Source organism: Budorcas taxicolor, chromosome 3, assembly GCF_023091745.1.
Source record: "Budorcas taxicolor isolate Tak-1 chromosome 3, Takin1.1, whole genome shotgun sequence".
In the NCBI taxonomy this organism is placed as follows: domain Eukaryota; kingdom Metazoa; phylum Chordata; class Mammalia; order Artiodactyla; family Bovidae; genus Budorcas; species Budorcas taxicolor.
The window spans coordinates 62,661,084-62,688,722 of NC_068912.1; positions in this window are offsets into that span (position 1 = coordinate 62,661,084).

Consider the following 27,639-nt stretch of genomic DNA (forward strand, 5'->3'; position numbering starts at 1 on the left):
TGCTAGAGTGAAACACACACACACACACACACACACACACACACACACACACACACACACACACGGTGAGGCAGGAAACTCTGAATATCTAAATAATTTTAAAACAATTTAAAAATGAAGGTGTTTCTGGTTGAATAGTAGCAACTTGATTTTTTCCCCCTGTGCCTTGAGGCTATTCTTGAAGGGAAAGATTTGAGACAGGAAACTGGGTAAATGAGCATAGAGAACAGGCTAATTTCCTAACAGGATAATCTTGCAAATGACACCTGGTTTGGGAAGTGAAGTTGTCTTAGTCTGACCACTAATTTGCAGAGGCACGGGTTTTAGAATTAGCACAGGTGAGAGACATCATTGAGGATCAAGACCCCATTACAAAGCAGAGCTAAGTCTGGCTGATGTGTCTGCTGGCCAGGATATCTTCAAGGAACCTGGTGAGAACAGAAGACCTGCTAAAAAAAATCATATTGTTCGAGAAACTTGTATGGGCTGAGGAGACCCTTGTTGGAGGACCACGTGGAACATCCAGATTGAAGACCAAGGAGTTCAAGAGTAGAAGGGACTGAATTTCAATGGTTAGTGGAGCCAAGAGAACTTAGAGCCTGGCACAGATTCATGTGGAGTGTTAATAGCTGAGGACTACAGATGAAAATATGATTTTTCCAACTCAACAGAGATTATATCTTCTTTTGGCAGTAGTGCAGGACAGAAATGGCAGATCCAAAGTTACAGAAATCAGTAGAAGGCTGGACTTAAAGGAGTAGAATTAACAGGCACAATGCAAAAGACAGAGATCTTGCTCTTGAGTAAATGCCAAATGACTCTCAAGAGCTTTTGCACGCTAGGATACTTCAAGAGACATTCCTTGTAGGGAAATGATAACCATGTCTGAAAGGAAAAGCATGGGATCCGAAAAGCTGATGTGTATATAGAAGACTGGGACTGAGACTGAGATCATGCCTTCCTATTTCTTACTGAGAAAGTACCGATGATGAAATAATTTCATAATATCACACATTACAAAATAAGGACAATTGCATGAACTTGTGTATATATATATACACACGAAAAGTGCAAGTGTTAGTTGGTCAGTCATGTCCGACTCTTTGTGATCCCATGGACTGTAGCCCACCAGGCTCCTCTGTCTATGGAATTCTCCAGGAAAGGATGTTTGGAGTGGGTAGCCATTCCCTTCTCCAGGGGATCTTCCTGACCTAGGGACTGAACCCACGTTTTCGGCATTTCAGGCGGATACTTGACCATCTGAGCCACCAGAGAAGCCTTATATGTGTATATTTATATATACTTAAATTAATTATTTGGTAAAGGTATATAGCATTAACCAAATTGCTGAATTAATCAAGAACAAGCAGTCTAGTTGCCAGAGTCCCAAGGTGTAGAACACCAATTCATCTGTCACGTAAAAACACATACTTAGTGGGTATGCCAAACTAAGCATTTCATCATATTTTTGGCACCCAGCAAAAACTGGCCTCAGCTGAATCGGCTGTACACTCTGTAACTCGGAAGATCACTACATGCCTGTCAACTGAATGGGGTTACTCTCTGATTGGCATATTGCCATGTAACCCAATTTTAGAATAGCACAAATTTTAATTATATGTTTCATTTAACTGACACTTGTCCTTGGAGGCTGTCATTAAATGTTACAAGTTATGATGTGGAAACTATTATTACTTATTATTTATAGACAGGCAAAAATAAGAGAGAGAGAAAGAAAGGCTGAGAGTTTTAGAGGAATGATAGATTTGTAAGACAGAGATTACTCTAGGCTTACTAGGTGGCTCAGTGGTAAAGAACTCACCTGCCGATGCAGGGGATACAGGAGATTTGGGTTTGATCCCTGGGTCAGGAAGATCCCCTAGAGTAGGAAATGGCAACCCAATCCAGCATTCTTGCTTAGAAAATTCCATGGACAGAGGAGCCTGGCGGGCTACAGTCCATGGGGTCACAAAGAGTCACACACGACTGAGTGACTGGATACACATGCATGGAGAGATTACACTGGCAAACCAGAGCACTATATTGCTTCCCTAGAAAATGTATAGAAAGTGAAAACCCAGCTCACTGAAGTGTTAGCTATGGTTTTACTAAATATCCACCTCGTCCATCATTTCATGTTGTGGGTATACTATACCACTCTTTTCCTGAGGAAAGTGGGAAAAAAACACCTCTGAAGTAAAATGTTTGACCTTGAGAAGGCATCAGTTTTAAAAATAAATTCTTTCAATTAAAAAATTTCATACTATTTTCTTCTACATTTAGTCTGCTCAAGAGAAAAAGTGTAATGAGGGAGGGTGTTCGGGTATAGATGAAACTAGATAGATAATGGGTCAATGATCATTGAATTTGGATAGCAGGTACATTAGGTTTTTTACACTATCATTTATTTTAGTGTAAATTCAGAATTTTCTGTAATAAGAAGTTAAAAGAAATTCAATTTAGAGAAGCATTTAGATACTTGTCCAAATTTATTGGGGCAAGTTAGCTCATTTTATACTGCAAAATTTGGCTGTAAACAGGAGAATGGAAAGCTTACATTAATTATATTATATTACTATACTTATGTTAATGATCCCACTGTAACTATACCAAGTTCTCCTAAAATTGGAAAACAAAAAAATCTGTATATATTTTTCTAGCTTCTGCATTCACAGGCAGTCTTTTTTAGCACAGCCATGGGTTTCTATACTGACTGCCAAATATGCTTCCCATTTAGATCAAATTTAGATTTAACTAAAATAATTAGCCCTCCATTCTAATTCTAATGGAAATGTAAGACTCTTCACTATTCAGAGATAGTAGCACTATTAAATACTGCTGCTAACAGTGATTTATATGAAATAATTAGCAGACTATTTCTGTTGTAGATACATGCAGAATTTGTCCTAAACCAAAGGCGAAACAATAATAAAAACTACTGCCTTTTAACCTTTCCTTGAATTTAAATAAAAAAGGTGTACTGGAACTGCACATTAATAAAGCCTGTTAAGCTTGGAAGAATATTTTACATTCATCTGTAGTTCATCAGACAGGTTCATGACCTCAGTAGAATTGCTCTAGCTCCTGCAGTTCTTAAGCCGGCATGGGGGATGACACAAAATATTATTTTATGATTAGAAGATTTTACTAAAATTGACAAAAACAAAGAAACACATTCCAATATTGAGTACATGCTCTGAAATTAGCACATATAAAACTAAAGATATTGAATGAATTGACTTTTATTCCTCTAGGTACCTTAGAAAGAAGTAACTAAAGAGAACTAAATATAACACAGTGGCTTTATCCTTAATGTAGGGAACGTAAGGGTCAGCCTCTACTTTTTGCCTGGATGTACACACACAGAAGGACTACATCTTGTTTCACAATTTTCTGAGTTATATGGTAAAGAAAAAAATATGTAATATTTTTCGTTTAAAATATTTTTTCCTTAGAAAATGCTGTTTTGGAATATCCTAGTGTTCATTTTTTATCCAGCTTATCCCCAAATTTCCTGTCGAATGACACTGTGTGAGAGTCATTACCATTCAGGGTGTTGTCGCTAGCAGGTCCCACTAAGTGGTAAGTTCTGTTGCACCTCCATCACTCGGCCTGAGAAAATCGCATCCACAGAGCTGATTCATGCTACTTCTTTGGATCTGCTACTGGCAGCACAATAAGGGATGAATGAAATAAGCACTCAGCAGCTGAATGCCCTTAAAGACCACTTGGGAACTTTATTTGGTGCCAAATGAAGTGACCTGCCAGTGTCAGCTGTGGGAAGCATATTGTACTGGGCTCTGCAGTCTGTCCTTGTTGCCTATTCATTTCTAAGGAAATTTGCAGGTATTGAATTTTAATCCATGATGCCCAATTATAGTTTGGGACCCTTTTACATTAGAGACTGGGCTTCACAGCATTTGGCAATTAAGTCAGAGCCACCTAATACGTGATTTTAATTTCCGGAAAAGCAGGTGCTTCCTTTGGTAAGTCACCAGTCTCTGATTTTCCTTCCTTCTTTTCCTTAAACCATTTTCATTTTCATACCTCCTTACCCTGCTTCTGTAAGTATTCACTGCATGTTAGATGATTTTCCTATTTAAGCCTGTAGGGTTTCCCATAGACTTCTTTTAAAAGTGCTTATAACTTAAAATAAAGCCATTCTGTAGATATCTGTTTGATCTCCACTTTGTAATAACTTACTACATTGCTTTTGAAAGCAATCTGAATAAAAACTTGTTTACAACATTATCTAACACTTGCAATTATGAAGTGTGATTCCCGAGAAATAATTATTGTCTGCATTAACTTTGTCTTCTATTTTCACCAATTCAATAAAAGACTTCTTGACAATTAAAAAACTAACCTATAGCTGATTCTTATTGATGTTTGGTAGAAACCAAACCAATACTATAAAACAATTATAATTCAATTAAAAATAAATAAATTAATTAAAAAAACTATTGTTTGAATTTCTTTAAGGCTCTATGTCTGCTACAAACCTACTTCGTTGTTTAAAATACGTATTTGAGAGAGCACCTTATAATTTGAAATACTCAAGTAATACGGTGCCTGATTTGGAGACAAACAGTATACAAATCAAGGGGCTTTCCAGATGGCCCAGTGGTGAAGAATCCACCTGTTAATGCAAAAGAAGCAGGAGATGCAGGTTCAATATACAGATCTGGAAGATCCTCTGGAGGAGGAAATGGCAACCCCATTCAAGTATTCTTGCCTGAAAAATCCCACAAACAGAGGAGCCTTGTGGGCTACAGTCCACGGGGTCGCAAAGAGTTAGACACGACTGAACGACTGAGCATGCATGCACTATATAAATCGAACTCTACCTAAAAGAGGTCCCTTTCCATACACATGCACTAAGCTGGTGTGGTCTTTCCTTCCAAAACTACTTTGTGCAAGATTGACCCATTAGCAGTAGAGTCAATAAAGAGGAGATTGGGAAAAGAAACGTCAGTGTGCTGATGATGATGGTTTTGTTAGTCCTATCATGATGAATGAGCTGCCTACTTCACTTTTGCCATTACCAGACATGAATTATAAAACACTGTTGAAATATTCTTGCTATGATGGTCACTAGTAGGGTAAACTTTTTGATCATAGATAGACCTAAGTCATTGGAATGGGAAGTAGGTAAAAGGGAGAGGAAGCCCAAAAATAAATAAATAAACAGAGTAGGAAAGGGTAAAAAGGAGTTTTGAAGAAATAGAAAGAGGAAGGTATTGGAGGAATGGAAAGAAAAAAGGGTGCTTACGTTCAGGACACTACTGCGTGTTACCATCAGTTGGCATAATCCAGTCAGCCTCTTGCTGGGCTCTGCAGGCTGCGACTGCAGATGCCTCCGTTACCTCGCTGGGCTCCCTGGAATGCTATTGCACGATCATCTGAGGATTAGTGAAACCTGATAGTCTTTAATGGGACTGTGGGCAAATGCTTATTTTAAAAAGAGCAAAGCAACCAAATTCTGGATTTGAAAAATTGGAGAGCTCTGTAAAAACATGGTTGCTTATAAAAGTTATTTAATATTTCACTTAAAGAACTAGCTCTCCTAGAATATAATTCATGTGGATTTGACTAAAACATACAGAATTGTATGTAGTAGTGTTTCACAAACTATATTCTGAAAAACATTCGTATCCTGTTTCCTTAAAAAAGAGCATACCCTCATCAAATATATTTCAAGACACTAAACCATATTTGCTCTCTGGGTGAGTTGCAATGTTTATTCCTATATTATAGGCACTGAGAAGTCCTGCAATGAAAAAAAAAAGCTCTTTATTTTTGAACCCAGCATTTTACAAAATATTTGGCTTTGAAATTTTTCTCTTTAAAACATCATTAAATAATTTGCATTCTCTGGAACACAGTTATAAAGCAGTATTAGTGTTTATGATTTTGTTGTTGTTGCTTTTGTTTTGAAAAGTAGAAATAGCTGAAATGTATAGTAGGTCTTATCTTTGGGACTAAATATTAAAGTTTGCTATATCTGATTAATGTTTAATTTGTTAAGTTGGATATGAAACATATCTTATGACATGTTCATTTTTACCATGCCTGTTTATTTCATTTTATTCTTTTGTATCCCCTATCAGCCTCTAAAAGGGCTTCCCAGGTGGCTTGGTAGTAAAGAATCCGCCTGCCAATGCAGGGGATGGAGGAGACACAGTTTTGATCCCTTGGTCTGAAACATTCTCTGGAGAAGGAAATAGCAACCCACTCCAGTATTTTTGCCTGTTCTTGCCTGGGGAATCATTAGACAGAAGAGTCTGGCAGGCTACAGTCCATGAGGTTGCAAGAGAGTCTGACATGACTTAGCAATTAAACAACAATATCAGCCTCTAAGTAGATTAAGGGCAAGGTCCATGTTTTGTTTTTCAAACACAAAAACTTGCACAGTGCTTGACATATTGTAAATATTCAATAAATATTTGAATGAATGAACAAACATTTTAGTAGATATCTTTAATATACAGATATAACCACATTATAATATAAGTTTCAAAAAAATAACTTCTGGCCTCAAAGTAAAAATAATGGAAATGAAGGTGAGAAAGACTAAATTGAACTGGTCTTTAATAACTTTGTCAGAAGCCAATAAATTCCTCACCAATTATTCCGTTGTCTGATGCTTCATTGCTCCTCTTTTCTGCTCTATTTGAAGTCAATGTTCAGTCTGTTCTATAATCTTCCAATTTGTTTTTAAGTCTTTATATCTTCAATTATCTTTCAACAGCTATTTCTTACATGCCCTTTGCTTTTTCTAGAATGACTTCTTAAAAGCAAAACTAACAGTGCACTTCATATATCACAATATTTTCTGACAAACTTATTGAAGAGACAAGAAAAGGCAGTGAAGGCCTAACAGTGAGAAAAGTGTGATACAGACTAGGTGAAATGTTTAATTCATTGAACAAATATTTATTGAGTACCTATTCTATGCTGGCCGCAGTGCATAAAGTCTAGACAATTCAAGGTCAGCTGAAAATATGAAATATTCATCAGATAGATATCAACAGAATTAAGAATTATCTAAATTTCATCCCCACTAAATCAGTTTATACTCTAGAATGACTTGATATTTTTAGAACAATGATTTGATGGGTAAATTGTTTGTCTTATCTATTATGTTCTGTTTTTACTGAGGTTCATCTTTTCTATCTTGACAGTTCTGCCAACTTTCCCAAAATTGTACAATATTTTATGGGCAGGACAAAACCACTTAATAAGATTCTGTCACATAAAATTTAAAGTAATTTTCATTACCTTATATCAAAGTAATAACTGTTCAAAAGTCTACGTAAAGAATGATTTTTGCCAAGGATTGACAAACTATTCCCCATTGGCCAAGTCTGATCTACCATATGTTTTTATAAATAAAGTTTTATTGTGAGACACACATGCCTAATAACTTAAATATGGTCCGTGACTGCTTTCACGCTCCAACAGCAAAGCTGAATAGTTGCAACAGGGACTGTATGACCTGCAAAGCTGAAAATGTATTTACTATTTGGCTCTTTACAGAAGTAGCATGCATAACCTTTGGAAATTTAGATTAGAACATAATGGTAATTTGGGTGAGAGAAAAATGATGGGTTGCTAAAAAATGTTCAGCATCTCCTTTTGGATATTAAGTTGTTCCAACTTTGAATATGATGTGAATATTATTCTGGAAATTCTTAAGCAATAAAAACAATAATCTCATCGTTAAAGATCTAAATCAGCAGCAGTAGATATCTCTTTCAGTGCTGTTCTTTTGTTCAGTACAGGTATCTGTAAGTATAATCATGAAATGCTAGAATGCCCAAGTTTTGTAGTGATACACTCTATGCTGGGAATATATTGCCTTGGGAGGTAGTGTACTTTAACAGATGCCATAGATGAACTCCAAGATGGTCTGTTTCCTGATATCCACTTACTTGTGTAGTTCCATCCTATGTAGAATAGGGCTGATTTGTGTAATCAATAGGATATTGCAGAAATTATGGAGTATGACTTCTGAGTCTAGGCTACAAAAGACATTGTGATTTCGGTTTAATTTTGGAAGAGCCAGCTACTATATCAAGAAAACACTCAAGCAGCTCTTCAGAGAGGTCCCAGTGGCAAGGATCTGAGTCATTTGCCAACAGCAGAAGAGGACCTGAGGCATCTGATCAACACATATATGAGTGAGCCACCTTAGAAACAGACCCTCAAGCCCCAGTTAAGCCTTAAGATGACTGCAGCTCTTGCTGACATCCTGACTACAACCTCCTAAGAGTCAGGGATCCAGAATCACCCGGATAAATCACTTTTGAATTCCTGATCCTCAGAACCTACGAGATAATGCTGTTTTAAGTCACTAATTTTAGGGTTATTTATTATGCAACAATAAATAATCAATCTTGTGTCTGAGAGTGTGGGATCTGATGTCATATAGTTTGCATTTAAGCTTGCATTTATCACTTGCTAGATGTGTGACCTTGGGGAGATTACTTAACTATGTTATTTACTTTTCTCATCTGTAAAAATGGGGATATAATTGCTCCAATCTTATAGAACTGTTGTGAGGAATTCAGTGAGATAATGAATGAAGACTTTCTGGCATGTAGTAATTGCTAAGTAAAGGTTAACAACTATTTGCTTTTAATTATTATGAGAACTAACTCCAAGTATTCACCTAAGAATGAGTTCACTGAGTTCACTTTTTTAGGACAATTAAGTGAATACATAGTAGAATAAAAAAGAAAAAAAATACAAAAAGCTTTATCCCACACCCTAGATTTTATTTATTTTAGAATACCTAAAGTAAACATAGTAGATCAGTATAGAAAGCAATTAAGAGAAGACACCTATTATTAAGATACCTGAAAACAAAATACATATATACTATTGCATACTATTACATGCAAACAGTAGAGAATGAAGAATAGGCTGCTACCTCAAAACATAAGTAAAACTATATAGTCTAACACTAGCTACAAATTTTATAAAACAAAATGACACATGCAATTTTTGGTCTAATTTGCTGAAGCCTAAACCATAAATATCATTTTTTGGTAAAAGTAAAAGATAAATAGCAAAATAATACTACTCTTTGCAGATTGTTTGAGTTATCTAACCCTTCTTTAATCCAAGGGATTATTGAACAAAACCAGTGTTCATTCAAAAACACTTACAAAATCTGTTGTGGATTACCAATATCATCAGTTAAACCTGTTTCAGATTTATTGCTTTCATTCAGGTTAAATAATAAAAGGGTCCATTTGTCCCACCACATGTATATACACGAATTTAGCTTTCATCATTCTCTACAAGTTTAATCCAGTGATTTATGTTTTTTAACGCATATTCAGGGAATCTTGAAGAAACTCATCTAGACAGACAGAAAACCTAGATGGGATTAATAGGATGTGTGCAGGATTTAAAGCTGGTTAATTCAGTTCAGAGAAAGTTAAAAAGAGAAAAAGAACGTAACATTGTAACCCTGCTTGAGGTTCTAATCATTTTAATGACTTTAGCAAAAGAGAACAGGATAAGGTCAAGAAAGTTCAGAGACAATGATCCCTGTTTCTAGAAATATGTTACATGGAAGAAAAGCCATTGCTTCAACTTCTCTTCGTTAACAGTGGGAAACACAACTCTGTTTTTCTTAGAGAAAAGTCGACCTTCTATTTAAGTCATCATTTTAATGGTTAAATTTAAGATTTTAGAATTCTTGATTTTCTTTGTGAAGTCTTTGTATTTCATCAACACCACAGCCAGTGAAGAAACTGAGCAGACTGACTTTTTTTTTTAATGGTTTACAGCAACGCAATATATTACTTTGAGATCCTCAGATACTAAAAAATAAAGAAAATACTATGACTTATCTTACTATTGATGGCTTTGCACATTTAAACACATTCAGTTTAAGTCTCCCAAGAACAAATTGGAATATGGAGAGAAAAATCTTTTTCTCCCGGCAGAGTGAAGCCCATTCCACTCCATTAAGTATTTTGTTTCAATGACATTCTAATCTTTACACACATTAAGAACTTCCTTTCATAATATTGTTTTGCTTAGTGAAGAGCATTTTAACAACTACGTTCTTTTCATTAACTTCTTTCCAAACACAGAGGACAAATGGAGACTTGATAAGCATATTTTAGTGCTTCACTGGACCTGATATGTAATCCTAAGTATATTCAACCTTCATTTTGTTATAACTTCCATAATTTAGTGGAACACCTTGGCATGAAATATTTTGTGTTCATTAACTTTTAGAGAAAAGGAGAATTGCTATCTAATTGTCAGCATTTTTGACAGTGTATCAATTGCTCTACATATTCTTCTGATTATATAGGCGACAAAGACCGTACATAAGGCCATGGCAAGTGGAAGATAAAACTCAGTGCTGTGCAGCAGAACTGTGTGTGCGTGTGTGTTTAGTTGCTCAGTCGTGTCCGACTCTTTGTGACCCATAGGCTGTAGCCTCCCAGGCTCCACTGTCCATGGAACTCTCCAGGCAAGAATACTGGAGTGGGCTGCCGCGGGGGATGATGGGGAATCTATTATATGTGTGCTGTCTACAGCACAGCTATGCATGGCTACATGTGGCTGTGGAACACTTGAAATATAGTTAGTGCAACTAAGGTACTGAAGTTTTAATTTTACTTATTTTAATTTGTGGCTAACATATCAACAGTACAGAACTAGACAACTTATGTCCAGATTAAAAAAAAAAAAACAAAACAGCTAATTCTACAACTGATTATCCTTATATTTAGCTCCTAACACTCTTATTCCAACCTTGATAATGTTTAAAGTGATCAATCTTTGGGTTGTTCTTAAATATTATAAATTTAAATTTGCTAGAGAATGTATGTCCTTTGAAATATTTTGCATATAGACACAATGAGGTTTATTTAACTATTTTTTGAATAAAGTTGAGCTGCTCAGAAGAAATTTAATTTAAATTTAGTTGTTTTAAATTTATGATTTATTAGTATAACTGAATATCTTCTTTGCTTCAAAATCATGAACAGTTTGAAATTTCCTCAAACAAGTATGAAGAATTATTTTTAGAATAAATAAAATACTGTCATATGATAAAGTCATATGAGAAAGTATTTGTCTCAGGAAAATATACTTTCAGATACCTAAGCTGGAAGAAGCACAAGCTGGAATCAAGATTGCCGGGAGAAATATCAGTCACCTCAGATATGCAGATGACACCACTCTCATGGCAGAAAGTGAAGAGGAACTAAAAAGCCTCTTGATGAAAGTGAAAGAGGAGAGTGAAAAAGTTGGCTTAAAGCTGAACATTCAGAAAACTAAGGTCATGGCATCTGGTCCCATCACTTCACAGCAGATAGATGGAGAAACAGTGGAAACAGTGTCAGACTTTATTTTAGGGGGCTCAAAAATCACTGCAGATGGTGATTGCAGCCATGAAATTAAAAGACACTTACTACTTGGAAGGAAAGCTATGACCAACCTAGATAGCATATTAAAAAGCAGAGACATTACTTTGCTGACAAAGGTCCGTCTAATCAAGGCTATGGTTTTTCCAGTGGTCATGTATGGATGTTAGAGTTGAACTGTGAAGAAAGTTGAGTGCCGAAGAATTGATGCTTTTGAACTGTGGTGTTGGAGAAGACTCTTGAGAGTCCCTTGGACTGCAAGGAGATCCAATAAGTCCATCCTAAAGGAGATCAGTCCTGAGTGTTCATTGGAAGGACTGATGCTGAAGCTGAAACTCCAATACTTTGGCCACCCGATGCAAAGAGCTTACTCATTGGAAAAGACTCTGATGCTGGGAAGGATTGAGGGCAGGAAGGAAAGGGGACAACAGAGGATGAGATGCCTGGATGGCATCACCGACTCAATGGATATGAGTTTGGGTAAACTCGGGGAGTTGGTGATGGACAGGGAAGCCTGATATGCTGTGATTCATAGGGTCGCTAAGTGTTGGACACGACTGAGAGACTGAACTGAATATCATATTATTTGCTTAAATGATGACTTGAGTTCTAATAAACCTGTGAAGTGAAAGGACATAACAAATTTATACAATTTTCAATAGACTCTTCCATTTTCATAACTGGCTGGGGTTTCAATTATTTTGTTAATATATATTGTATCTTTGTTACTCCAGTGGTGAAACTCTTAGGCCATCACTTCATCCTTTTCTAATCTCTTCCATGATTATTACACGATTATGGGCAAGCCATTCAGATTTGGGCTTTTTGTTTGTTTGACTCCAGTTAAATGGGTAATACCATTATTATCTGCTGGTAAGTTATTTTAAAACTATGTGATTGAACAAAAGTAATCAGGATCATCTTAAGACAACTGACAATATTTGTGAGGATAGGAATTGTTTCAAAGTTCATGGAAACACCCTGGAATTCCTTTTCTTCTATAATTCTCTGTATGTAAAATTCTTGTGTTGTTTGAACTTATACATGCTACCACGACCATGGAATATGTGTATTTCAGTACTCTAAATTCCTTAGTTTTCATTCTCAAACTTTGTTTTCCACAGATTAGCTCTGCTGTGTACTTTATAAAGAGCTGCACTATCCAAACTATTCCACCCCCAAATCTATTCTGCACTGCTTGTCAATCACATCACCTTCCAAGGTACTTCATTGCACACAAATCAAGGTTGAGTCATCTACTTCTAATCAATAGATCCTTATAGATTATTTTTAGTACACCTAAATAACTTCCCAGAAAGTATCTCGCCATCTCATTTCTAATGGGAAAATGTTAGATGAGATTTCAAGCTGGGCCACTAAAGAAGAAAGGCTAATGTTTTTTTCTGGTCCATCGGGGGCCTAAACTCCATGTACTTCTCACATGAAATGGGAAAATGCTTTCTCTCAAGTCAAATACACCCACCACAGAACATTTCAACTGAGGACTCTGGAATGAAAAATGGTGAAGGAAGTTCATACCGCCAGATGGTTTCAACACTGCCAAAGCTTAAGTCTTTCATTGTAGATGAGGCAAGCTAGTTCTGAAATCACAGGTGCCTCTTTGAAACAAAACTAACTGGAAATAATTTTTTTCTTTCCTCTCTTGTAAATCAACAGCAAATGTGGCTACTAATGGTACTCTGAATGCCATAAAAACACATTCCTTATTATTCATAATCCAAAGATATTTATTGCTCTAATAAGATAGTTAAATAGTAAGCAAAGGAGCTGTTCTTAACAATCTATCCTGTTCTGTGGCTAAAGGGAGTATTGACAAAATTCATATTTGTATGTTGCATTTTGCAGTTAACAAAATACTCTCCTATAGGTCATCTTATTTAATCTCCATAGCTCCCCTGTAAGAGTTACTGCCTCTTTGAACCACAGTCAAGAAACTGAGGTTCTGATCAATAAGGAAGTTGTCTGTGTTCAAATAGCTGGCATCTTTGAGATCCATCTTTTAAACACAGTCAGAACATTCCAGAAGCTGCCTTCTTTCCATTACACAAAAAAGGATTACTTAGGTCTACCATTTTATTTTCTGATTTTGAAAATGAAAATGTAATTCTGAAAAGCAATGGATTTTTGTCTAGGTGACTCCCAGGCAGAATTATACTGTTTCTCAGGTCATGCTGCAGGCATGCTTCACTCTGCATAATGTTAAATTCTGCCTGAATTAGAATGGAGACTACTGAAGGACATATATTTCAGGGGTTTGCCTAGAACAAGAGGTAGGCTAAGGTCAACTGAGCTTTTAATTCTCAATATCCTCTGAGAAGACTTTCTTAACTGTGATGGTTCCCTCTAAAATGACTCTTGGTGATTCCCTTCCTCCTAGATTCACATAGGATCCCCTCCCCTGGAGTATGGGATGAACCTAGTGACTTGCTTCTTATAAATGAAGTATGGCAAAGAAGAGAGTGTGTCACTTCTGAGGTCAGCTTACCAAAAGACTCTTGCTTCTGCCCTGCCCACTCTCTCTGTTGCTTTCCTCTTGTCCATCTTGATAGAAGCCCAGTTGCCATTGTCTAGGCTATCTTGTGGAGAGGCCCACAGGGCCAGAAACAGAGAAAGTTTCTAGGCAACAGCCGATGAGGAACTGAGGCCTTTTGTTCAACAACCTATCTTGTGAGCTTGGAAGTGGGTCCTCTTCTGGTCTCACCTTGAGGTGACTGTGGCTCTGGTGGTCCACCTTGACTGCTGTCTTGTGAGGACCTGATCCAGAGGACCCAGGTATGCTGTGCCCAAATTCCTGAACCACTTAAACTGTAAGGCAAAATTTGTGTTGCCTTAAACTGCTGAGTTTCGGGGAGTAATTTGTTACACTGAATTATATAAATAATAATTGACGTAGAATTCCATTTACCTACCCTTTATGTACAAAATGCCCAATTGTGGAAAAGGATTTAACATCAGTGACATGAAATCTGTACAATGGATAAGTTCATTGCTTTGGAGTTAGAAACTTCTGGGTTGTGTCTGGATTTGCCTTTTACAGGCTCTGATACAATGGAGAAGTTATTTAATACCTCTAAATCTCCTTTTCTTCATCTGTGAAGTGATCTATCTACATGACCTACCTCATAGGTGGTTTTTTTCTTTAAAGTGAGGTCATAAAAATAAAACAAAAATGTTTAGCTTCTAGTAGCCACTCAGAGGGTTTCCCCAGTGGCTCAGTGGTAAAGAATTTGCTGGCAATGCAGGAGTTGCAGGAGAAGCAGTTTTGATCCTTGGGTTGGGAAGATCCCCTGGAGGAGGGCATGACAACCCACTCCAGTATTCTTGCCTGGAGAATCCCAGGGACAGAGGAGCCTGGAAGGCTATAGTCCATAGGGTTGCAAAGAGCTGGACATGACACGATTGAAGCAATTGAGCAGCATACATAGAAGCACTCAGAAAGTGGTAACTATTTCTATGATAATTATTCTTTAATTTGAATTTTATTCTATTAACTATATCTGCATACTTCGGTTTTGCATTCCTAAAAGTCTTATTCCTATGGAAAGGGTTAATAATTAATCACATCTTATGAATATCAATGAAATGATATAAGCCAATCCTTGGAATAAGAGGAGTTTAGGGAACACACAGTGTGTGGTGATTGCTTCCCTTATTTTTATATTGCTTACTGACAAGGCATGGTCATGTTAGGTAGCAGTAAAAACTATATTATTTCTCATACCTTAAACTCTACTTTCTCTGTATATTTGGGTGTAACGGCCATATTTTTGCATATGCAACTACTTCATCAGGAAGAGGAAATTTGGTACTTATATATGATGTTTCTCTCTTGAGATTAAGCTTCTTATAGGCAGGATGGAGATTTACTAGATGAAATAGTGGGAATAGTAGCCTTAGAGTTAAGAGACTCTAAATTTTATTTAGAATTTGATTTTCACTTTAGGTTGTATATTTCTCCTTGAAATAAAAGTGGGGTTAACTGTAAAGTTCTGTTATAGTCTGTATGCATTGTAACTGACCCAAGTATGTATAAAATGATGCCATCAGTGCCAGGGGCTTCCCTGGTAGCTCAGTTGATTAAGAATCTGCCTCCAGTGCAGGAGACCCGGTTGGATCCCTGGGTCCAGAAGATCCCCTAGAAAAGGAAATGGCAACCCACTCCAGTATTTTTGCCTGGAAAATCCTATGGACAGAGGAGTGTGGTGGGATACAGTTCATGAGGTCACAAGAGTCGGACACAACTTAGTGACTAAACAAGGACGATCAGTGCCATGTATTCCACTAATAAAACAAAGAAAACAAGTCAATTGTGTATTGTCATTCTTTCAGCATCTTTTTTCTTTATCTCCTCTTTTTTCCTCTTTTTAGGTAGTGTTTAAAAAAAAACAAGAAAGAGATAGGTAATGAACTCCAAGTGATTTTATTCTATTCCCTAACTAATCAAAAACTTCCCTTTAAAAATGGAAATTATAGTGACCTGAATGCAAGGAGTTTGTCAGGGAAGAGCAATAAAAATCATTCTAAAATATTTTGCAAGACACAAAAATACTCTAAGTGCATGATAATAATTGGTGTGTAATGTCTTAAAATAGAAGCCAAGTTACAAAGATTTTTATTAGAGGCTTCTCAAATCTTATGGGTGACATGAGCCCATTTCCTCTGTCACATTTCTGAAGAGATAATTACAGGAAACACTGTACATAGTTTAACATTCACAGGTCATATTGAGAAATGTTTATAGATATTGACAGCTAAACACCATGTATCACTTTACCCGGCACAATGTCGCATCCACCTAACAATGAGTTCTGCAAATCAAAGGCAAAAAGTCAATCTTTGATTTGTTATGGAGGAAACAAAAATATCCATGCAATGAGTGAATGAGTGAATGAATGAAGGAATAAAATGCTTTCCAGAATTACAGATTTGTATGATATTATATAAATATCATTAATGAAAACATTAATATTTCTCTTATACTATTTAAGTTTTTGGACATTAACACCTTGGATTTAGGAATTAAACAACAATCAACCCAAAATAGGGAAAGCAATTCTCTAAAGACTTTACTAGAGAGAAAGTAAATATTAAAATTTAATAATATTCACAGAATATGGTCAAATGTTTTTGAAAAAACTGAAAGAATTCATGTAGTTTACAAAAATATTAAAATTAATTTACTAAAATCCTAAATAATAGAAATATCTACTAGGAAAGAGCAGTAAATAAAACAAATTTTTATATAAAATATATTTTACAGCTGACAATGCATAATTTAATATTTAGGGCTAAGTGGAAACAAATAAAATTTATTTAAATTTTATTGGCCATAAGAAAATTTTGATTGGACACAAAAATTTTAATGTAGATATAAACAAAAGTTGGCATTAAAAAAAGGTTAATTTTTTGATATCTGTTAGTTACATTAAATATGTGCATTAACCATGTCAGTACATTAAACATATAGAGTCTGGGTGTAACTATTTCCTAGTCTTTAAAAGAAAATATATGTGGATGGAGTAGACATATGTACACATACTTGAAAGCTTGCACATAGAAAAAGTTACTACTGTTTATAAGTTAACTATGTTTCTTACCTAAGAGTCTCAAAAAAAATTTAACTACTGTATATTTTATCTTTGCACTTTCTTCTTAAATGGCCTCTTTTTGCACAATTTGGTTTCCCCTTTCTACTTGTATTACCTCTGCCTTCTATTTATTATTTATTGCATCATACTTTACAACTAAAAATACATATTAATGATTGTGAATGTTGATTGCATTCCTTAGAAAACCATATATGCACTTGTTTATGTACCTTAAAAATTATATTTTTAGAGACAGAAAGAAGTGGAACAGTGGTTGCCAAGGGCTGCAGGAGGTGGGTGGAGTGGGGGTGGCATGGAAGCTTGTTGTTTGATGGGTACAGAATTTTCGTTTTACAAAATGCAAAGAGTTCTGAAAATTGATCACACAACAATGTGAATGTACTTAATGCTCTTCAAATGTAAACCTAAAAAGATGGTTAAGATAATAAAATTGTATTGTTTCTTTTCCAATACAAAATAAAAAAAAGAGCATAAAATATTATGATGTTTAAATATTTTAGCCTCTTCAAGAAAGATTTGAATGAGGAGTGTTTTTATATAAGGAATGCAAATTTCTGTATTTTGTTATTTGCCCAGAAAGGCACAATGTTTTGGCTGAACATAACAAAACAAAACTAAGCAAAATCTTGCTTTTCTAAGCTCAGTATGGTCTTTGCTCATATTAGAGCTAGGCCAAGATAGAGAATGTTAATTGTTTCACGGAAATCCTATAACTGAAGTAATATCAATGCAAATTGAACATTTTTTGTTGGATTTAAACAGGAAGAAAAAAAACAATGACAAGAGAGGAAAGGATTAAAAAATGAGAAATCTTAAAACTAATATTTATTTAGTATCTATTATGGTTCAGATTCTATTTCAGGTCCTTGGGCTATATTAATGAAAAAAATGAACAGAAACCTCCACTCTCTTGGGGCTTACTTACATTCTTGTCGGGGGCAGGGCACTTGGATAAAGGGACAGAAACAGTAAATAACAAACATAATAAATAAGCTGTACAGTATGTTAGAAGATTATATGTGCCAGGGTAAGAAAAACTGAGAGTGTATATGGAGGCAGGTGAGGGGAGATGTGGTGTAAGTGGTATTATATAGGGGACAATGGCAGGCTAAGTTTTATGGAGAAAGTGACATTTGAGCAAACACTTAAACTAAGGAAAATATCCCAGCAAATATCTGAAGGTAAAGCATTTGAAGCTTAGAAAATAAATTCAATGAAAGCCATAACATAGGAGTGTGTCTAGTACAATCAAGAAACAGCACAAAGATAAATGTGGCTGGAACAGAGGCAGCAAAGGGGTGAGGGAGGTGGGCTGGAGAACAATGTGGCTGGGACTGGGTGGTAGGGAAGATCATTTGGAGACCTGGAAGCCACTGTTAAGACTTTGACTTCTGATTGACCAAGCTTTCATCGTTGTAAGCACCTCCTCCTCTTCCTTTCCCCCAACTTCTTCCTTCTCTTTCTTCTTCCCCATTATCACCTTCATCTCCAAGACATTTATTGAACACATCTTAATTTGAATAATAATAACAGTCTATAAGTTTGGGAGTGTATTTTCAAAATTTTCTTACTCTCATCAATTATGTTCAGTCCAAAAATATGTCTTGAATTTCTAATATGTACAAATCGGTGTATTAGGCACAGTTTTATATTTAAAAAAATAGAGGCTGTAGTAGTCTATTGGACACGTACTATAGAATATGATTGTCTAGACTGCTGTTGAACAGGGCACAATACTAAGTGTTTTATATGTACTAACTCACTTCATCCTTCCAGGAACCCTGTAAAATGGATGCTACTATTTTTCCATTTTATAAATGAGGAAAATGAAGCACAGAAAGATTAATAACTTACCCAAGATACACAACAGTAATAGAATTAAAACTTGAGTCCAGGTAATTTTGACTTTAAAGTCTGTGTTCTTGGCCATTCACAATATTGCCTTCTGTTGTTACAATCCTTCATGATACCCATGCTCTTTGAAATAATTTGTTGTGTCACTTGGTCATTCACCAAGTATTTATTAACATTCTACTGTTTGCTCAGCCTGGTTAGTTACAGGCATTGTAGAGACAGGGAGTGGCAAGCCTCACATAAGTGTCCTTGTATAAATTAGAAAAAGGTGTCTCTTCTTCTTGGTACTTAAATTTCTTCTGTCTAAAAACTACAGTAATGTTCTGATCTTTTAAGAGCATGATATTTAATTGTCATTACTGACTCTTGTCAGTTCTCTTCAGTGAAAAAATACACGTTGAATTCTAAACAAATGCAAAATGTTGAGGTAGGTGCATTTAAAAAAACATGGGCCATAGCCTATTGGGCACAGGCCACATACTGTGACACACAAGAGCACTATTGAACTGTACATGATACCAGTTCTTCATAGTATTTATATCGTTCATGACTGACATTAATCAGTTACCTACTTAAAAGAGTTTTTTCTCTCCTGAAGATCAGAGCATACCTATGCCATTAATTTTATATTAATTAGCACTTATCCTCAATAGATTTTAAACTATGACTGGTTATTATTAATTCCATCTTCACAAATAAAAAAAAAAAAAGAGGTTCAGGGCTGCTAATGATAGGGCTGGTTTCAAATGCAAGAAGTTTTTACTCCAAAGCCTATCAGGCTACATTGTCTCTCTGTGCGTGGTGGGAGGATGAGTAACCCCAAACATCTCCTGTGGGCTGATAGAAAAATTGAAGGTGAACATTATGGAAGTAAGAGGGAACAGACGGCCAGAATGACAGCCTAGTGAAGATCCCACCTGTGTCAGATTCCAGCTTGCTTACGCCTACCCAGACAAGGCACAATGTCTATTGTTTAGCAGCCAACTCAAATGGCTGAACTCTGAACTATAATTTTAAATGCATGAAATAGTTCCAGAATTTGCTGCAACGTTTATTGTATCACTTTTCTTCTCCATCTGTACTTGCTTTTAGGCTTAGATATAGTGCTTTTGAAAGGGAAGTTTGAAGATATCAGGGGTATGAGATAAGAATAACAAACACAATCGGTAGTTTACCAGGTGCCAGGGACTATATTATAAGTACTTTATTGTATTAACTTTCTTAGGAAATGAGAATCAGGCCTTTTACCTGCCTCCCCCCACCCCCCCGCCCTGCCCCACCCCACTGCCCTGCCCCGACCTGACCCAAGAAGAAATTTTAAGAGCCCAGGCCAAACTTGGAAGTATACTGGATCTGAAATGCTGGGTAAAGGAATGAATATAAAGGAATCTTTTCACTTCAAACTCTTCAATGTGGCAATGTGACCCTGAAGGCATTGTCAACAAACCAGTGGGTGAGACGTTTCAGTTATAGGAATAAGTGAAACTATGTTTAAAAGGTATTATGACTTCATATGGGTCTTCCCTGGTGGCTCAGATGATAAAGAATCTGCCTGCAATGCTGGAGACCTGGGTTCGATCCCTGGGTCAGGAAGATCCCCTGGAGAAGGGAATGGCTACCCACTCCAGTATTCTTTCCTGGACAACTCCATGGACAGAGGAGAATAATGGACTACAGTCCATGAGGTCACAAAGAGTCGGACATGACTGAGCAACTTTCATTCACACATATGACTTCAAATAATTCCTTCATTCAAATGGTCATTTGTTTTTCACTTTTTCATGTAGTCTATAAATGACTAATTTGAGAAATACTCAATTGAAGGTGTTACCACAAAGAAAGTAAGACTTTCCTGTAACTAATGAAAATAATTTTTTTGTTTTCTTAGTGAGTGCTTTTTTGAAGTTCTTTTCCTTTTTAGAAAAACTCAAAACACCCCATGTCTATACTGTTTTACTTACCTTATTGTAAGCCCTCAAGAACAAGAGCTAAGATTAATAACTGAGATTTTTAGAATTTACCATTCTACTTTGCACATAGAAGATTTCATTCATTTATCCATTAATGGCTTTTTGAGCACCTGCTATGTTCCAGGCATTGGGTTAGGCAAGGAGGTATGATGGTAACAACACACAGTCCCTACTGAAACCATCATTGTTATCAAGAAACTGGACAATAGATAGGCAATTTCATTAAGTAAAAAGACAATGAAGGGCAATATAAGGGTGTTCTATAAATACAGAAGTACTACTCAATCTAAGGTGATCAGGGAGGACTTCCCAGAGAAGATTACAAATATTCTGAGGTCATAAAGATAGTAATAGTTGAGATGAGAAAGGGCTGGACCTTGGACAAGATTCAAGGTCTTGAACCTAATAGCAAGAATTCAGTCTGTTCTGGCCACTTTAAATAGTTTTTATGTTTAGAAGGACCGTGAAGTCTTGACTGGTGAGACGAGAGACATAAGCAGGAGACAGTACATAAAGGGAACTCTGTCAACATTTGTTTTTGATGCTGATGAGGCCCTTGGCAAGTTCATGATTACAGCTAGAATCCCTATAGGTGTGGCTGAAAAGGTGTCCACACAGACTAGTCATTATGGCAATCATCAACTGCCTCTCACAGAGGGCAGAACAAAAGGCATCACGGTGTTCTCATTACAAGTTAATCCAGGGAGCAGTGTAAAATGGGTGAGGAATTCAGGAATCATCTGTGTCTGAATCTGCCTGATAAAATTGTCAGTGTTAGATCAGTGGAATCTGATCAGTAGGTGGGAATTTTTCATATGTTCCAAACTTGTTTGGATATCATCTATGTGACCTTTAGATAAAAGTAACCTGATTTTTATAAACTTCCTACCCATACCTAAGCAAAATAGCTTTTGTTCTATTTGCATTTTGCAAATTAAGCATCATCCGAAGGTATATATCCCACTGCAAGCAGCTTTTGCTTCTCTCAACCTTTCCTGGCTCTAAAAGCGTTTCTCCAATATGAGCTAGGTACTGAACTTTGAAGAAAAGTCCACTGTAATAACACTAAAGTTTAATGATGCATAACTTTGAGAGACTGACAAATTTCCAGCCAAAGTATTGATTCTTACAGAATTTATGAAGCACATGCTGTATTCTGTGTCATTATGGTCCATTTTTGGCTGAAAGAATCATGTAAAATAGATTTTTAAATGAGTGGTAATAGTCAGACATAAAGAAGGTATTGATGTGTGTCATGAAGGGTGAAATAGCATGCCAGATTAAAGCATATAACAAATCAAAAACAATAGTCCCCTCTACTACTACAAATATAAATTTGCTTTTCCTTTTAATCACCCCTCCTATTTACTACTTTGCACATTTATAATTTCCTTTCTTACAGACCTCTTCTGCAGAACATTAAATATGTGTAAAATTTTTGCATAGTTGCATAGACCGCTTTAGGGGATACTAACAGTTCAGAAACTGGTTTCTTAAATTTGGCAAATTAATTTGCTCTTCTATGTAAATAATGCCCTTTGTAAATAATGCTAAAAGCTTAAAATCTAATCGTTATCACATGCATATAAATGACATATTTAGTGAATTAATATTTAAATATTTTTACAAATTCAACGCTTTTAAAGTACTACTGTAGATTTTAATTTGTTGTCAAGAAGCATAAAAATTTATTTTTCTTTCATGACTCACAGCTAAGCTTTTTTTTTTCCCTGTCCCTAAATGATCTTATGGAAGACATCCTTCCATCTAATTTGTTTTGAAAAAGTACAAAGTCTACAGCCATACCACCCTGAACATGCCTGATCTTGTCTGAAAAAGTATAGAATTTATTTCTCTGGTCCTCTGCTGCCTGTTTCTGCCCTGTTCGTCTTAATGCCTATTATGAATTAGCTTCTCAAGAAACAATTGAAATGCAAGTTTTTTTTTTTCCTCTCCAGTCGACATTTTGTTTTGATACACTGGGCTTTCAAATATAGTAATTTAAATTTTAATTTTACACTTCACTTTGGAATACATGTTTATTAAATACGTATCTCCCCCACAGAGTAATCAATACAGATTGTGTAGTACATTATAAGGAAACCATGTCTGAGACTATTAGAAAAATTAAATGCCTTTAGTTTTGCTTACTTGAGCAATATGTGAAAATTAACAGTTTAAACCCTTTCAGGCGTCTGATCAGACTTTTGCCTTAGTCAGACTGCACGGAGTCATGACTTGGCTTTTTTTCTTCCTTCTTTTCCTCTTCCTCCCTCCTCTCCCCTTCCCTCCCCTTTCCTGTCCTTCCTTTCCCTTCTCTTCTCTTTCTTTTCTTCATTTTTACCTTATCTAGCTAGCATTTACCTGGTGAACATCAAGGGTTTCCCCAGTGACTCAGTGGTAAAGAATATGCCTGCAATGCAGCAGATCTAGATTCAATTCCTGGGTTGGGAAAACCTCCTGGAGAAGGAAATGGTAACCTATTCTAGTGTTCTTCCCTGGTAAATCCCATAGACAGAGGAGCCTAGAGGGCTACAGTCCATGGGTTTGCAAACGAGTTGAATATGACTTAGCAACTGAACAACAACAACAACACAATGAACATCAAATTACCTGAAATCTTAGTTTTAAAGACTGAAATTTACAAACAGATATTTGTATTGGGAGGGGAACTAGAGGGCAAAGGGTACTGAATGGCAACAGGATTCTCTGAAAAGTAGTTCAGTGTTTCTATCACATTCCAGCAACATTTTTAGAACTAGAAATAGCAGTCAACAAGGTCTAACTGTGCTGGAGACCGATTAATCCTAGGCCCAAATACATTTCCCCTACATCTAGAAACCCCAAGATAATATGTTAAATCCCTTTCAAACAACTGCTTTTGAATAATTTAGGAGTTTATCAGCCTAACAGAAAAAAAGAACTTAGCAGGAAGAAAAAGGTTGAGACTCTCAATAGACTCTTCTAGGACCTGGTAGAGCCTCAAGAACCCTTCAATATCTTAGTCAACAATTAAAGAGGAGTTTAAACCAGTGCATTCATCTATACCACAAAAAAGAGAGGTCTGTCTTTACATAAACATTCTTCCCAGGCCAACTGCAGGCAAATTCAAGTAAAATAGGCCATGACCTGGATGGAAGATTAGAGCAAAAAATGAGGGAACAGGAAAGTGAATCCCCCACCAGTTCGGTATCTCATGAGCAGTCCTATTTACACACTATCGTGTTTCAATTCTTGGTGTTATATTCAGAGGTTTTTCGATTTGAGGGGTTTTTTTCTTAAGAACAACTTTTAAATCGCTGACATGTCAGAAGGACTAAAGTTTTAGAAAGGTATGAATTTCAGAAGATTAAAAAAATATAGAGCCACCCTCAAAGATATTTGAATACAGAGGCTGTTATTCATATTTGGACCTTCATTTCTTGATTTTTTCAGATCAGACTGAGGTTTTGTTAGATACTATAGGCAGCCTATACACATAGAATGTGAACATAAATATAAATAATTGTAGTATTTGGTTGTGACAAATTAGTTTTACTAACAGGGAGGATTTAATAGATGAAATGAGAAAATATGTCAATGTAATAGCATATTAGATTTTGCAAATGAGCTATTCCTAAGGCAACATGAATTGCCTTGCTTTTATAGTTCCACAATCGTTTGTTCATTTGACAACTAACATTCAGAATCCATCTTTGATCTTGGAGGACTTGTTCAAATCAAAGCATAATAAATCCTTATACTTGGGAACTTAAAGTGACGCAGACAAAAGATGTCTTCTGACAGAGTCCTTGGCCTTGGTATATGCAGACCCACAATAAGATCTGGTCAGGGCTGGCTGTGGCAGGCTTGGGAAAGAGGCCAGACTTTTCTTCAGGGCTTTTAATATTGCTCTGCTACATTTCCCACCAAGCCATCAGAGACCCCAAATTCCAGTTACCATTTCCTGAGGATTTATTATGCATCATACATTTGCATGTATTATTTCTGACCATTACATCAATTTTCAGGATCAGTATTTTATCAGTATTTCACAAATATGAAAAAGGACTCAGTAAGTCTAAGAACTTCTAAGGGGCAGAGCTGGGTTTCCACCTGTTTCTGAATTCAAAACCCTTCTCAAGCTCATAACATCACTGTGTCTCACCTTGAGACCTGAGGCCTCCGGCTGGAGTTCACACCCAAACCTGTTCTTCCTGTTGCGACTCCAGATTTCCTTTGACTTTGAAATATCAATATTTGAACTAAATGAATTTTGTTAAGGGGTGGGGAGGGCCAGGTGAAAGGAAGGCAAGCATGGTTCTACTTCTATTAACTTCTATTCCTAGAATTCTATTTACTTTCTGACAGGGACCTCTTAGAAATGATACTTTCACCAAGGAGAGTTGTAAGGAGATAAATTTTAAGCAGCGTAGCATATTGTTGATCAGGCAGATGACATGACTGCCAATTTAGCATACTGTGAAGATTAGCCATTCATGTTGGCTCGACAATGTTGTGAAAACTCCAGTTAGCTTTTTGGAACTACAAAGCATGTGATCAGAAATTTTCCTTATTTTGCTTTGTGACTATCTACCATTTGATTTTTACTTTAAAATATAAACTGACCCTCTTGGACTGGTAACAGAATTTTCCCATCATGAATAAGTCCCTCCAAACATACTTGGTAGGTAGAACAGCATAATGACCTAGTAAAAATTACTAGAAATGAATATTTTCATTAAAAATCCCTCTCTGAAATTTATTGTGTGTCTTTAGGCAAACCATTTAACCTCCATAAACCTTCAAATATAAAATGGTCATCATGAGGAGTAAATTAGTTAATATCTATACAAAAGGGCTTTACAAACTATTAAGTTTCTACAAAGGTAAGTGCATTCTGGACATCATTCTTAGTCCAATTCATTCCTTCCTGCAAAACAAGCGACTTGAGTCTTCCATCTGTGATCTCCTTTTGACTCTACCCTATAAAGGAATAACTAAGCTTCCTTTCAGCAATTTACCACATTTCTGCCAATAATCAATGTCATGAACTCTGAACATTTCTCCTTGGATTTCCTAATCCTGACTAAACAGTAAATCCTGGAGTTATTAGGTGGCAAAGGTTCATTTATCAAATCTGTAGAGAGAAGCTTCTTTTTCGGAATTTTTTTCCCTCTCCTATCCCTCTCCTATCTTAGTTTATCTTTTATAATCACTGATTGCTGTCTAGGCTATCTACTTGAGAGAGAAAGCAGCAAGTAGCAGAACCATATGATGAATGATAAATGAAGACATCTATTCCTTTCTTCTCATTTGCCTCCTTACATTTGGGGTAACAGGTACCTTTCATGCCCAGTCATCTGATCCTTTCTCTAAAAGTACCTTAGTGCCCCCTGCAGGTTGGATGAGTTTCTCCTCCCACAATCTTGTTTATACATTTTTTTTTTAAACCCAATCCTGAAAACCCAAGTGCTAGTTTTTTCTCAGTGGGAATAGAATCTACAGGAAGTATTTATAGGTAAGATCTCTGAGTTTAACTAGGCTAAATAACTTTGCAAGGCTTCTAAAACTAATTTATGGTGGTGGTTGGTTGTGGCATTAGAACTCAGGTCTCCTAGCATTTACTCAAGTACACTTTTCTTTGCCATGTTTTGAATAGTTTTTTCCTTTGTTTTCAAAAGCATCTGGTTTGGCCTCCAGTTGTACATCTTGAAAACCTAACCCCAACTAAGAGGTACTAATGTCATCTATTTGGCTTCAATAGGTACCTGATGGATTAGTGCTTCCAGCACACCAAAAGTATCTGCTTGGTAATACTAATCTGATTTATAACCACATCCTGGTATATTGCAAATGCTTCAGAGGTCAAAGGTATAAACCAACCCTGGCATTTCTTTGGAAGGAATGATGCTAAAGGTGAAACTCCAGTACTTTGGCCACCTCATGCGAAGAGTTGACTCATTGGAAAAGACTTTGATGCTGGGAGGGATTGGGGGCAGGAGGAGAAGGGGACGACAGAGGATGAGATGGCTGGATGGCATCACTGACTCGATGGATGTGAATCTGAGTGAACTCCGGGAGTTGGTAATGGACAAGGGAGGCCTGGCGTGCTGCGATTCATGGGGTCGCAAAGAGTCGGACACGACTGAGTGACTGAACTGGTCTGAACTGAGAAAGTAAACACAGGAGAAGGCCCATTTCTTAATTTGCTTGAAATTTGCCTAAAGCAAGGTACTCTAGCACACAATCTTGTAATGATTCCAGAGCTGAAAAAGCAGAAATTTGTTGACTTTTATTAGGTTTATGACCTTGTAATCTTTGAACATTTTCTTTACTTTCTGTTTCCTGATATGTCACTCATTGATTCCAAAATTATTAATTGGTTTTATCAACCCTGGGTTTATCTTGCATATTCTAAGTGCAGAATGTCCACTGACAAATACTTTATCATCCAAGAGTTTGAATCTCAGGAAAGCCTTTCTGTTTTGAAACTAAAGATTTGGAATACAATTTTGAAGGAATCAATGCTGCAATTTAATGTAAATCCTTGGGAAAAAATTAAAATCCTGAGATATAATTAAGTCTGCATGCAGATCAAAATGGAGGGTGAAAATGGCTAGATATAAGTTCTGAGAGGCCAAATTTAAAAAGATGACTTTGTGAAATGATAAGTGTTTAAACCACAAAACTCTGTTTATTCAGCTTCTGGATTTTTTCTTGCTAAAGAGTTTTACAGCTAATTCTCAACAGTAAATGGGCATTTTACTCACTATTTTACTTGCTTCAAGTCTTTCATACTTGAGC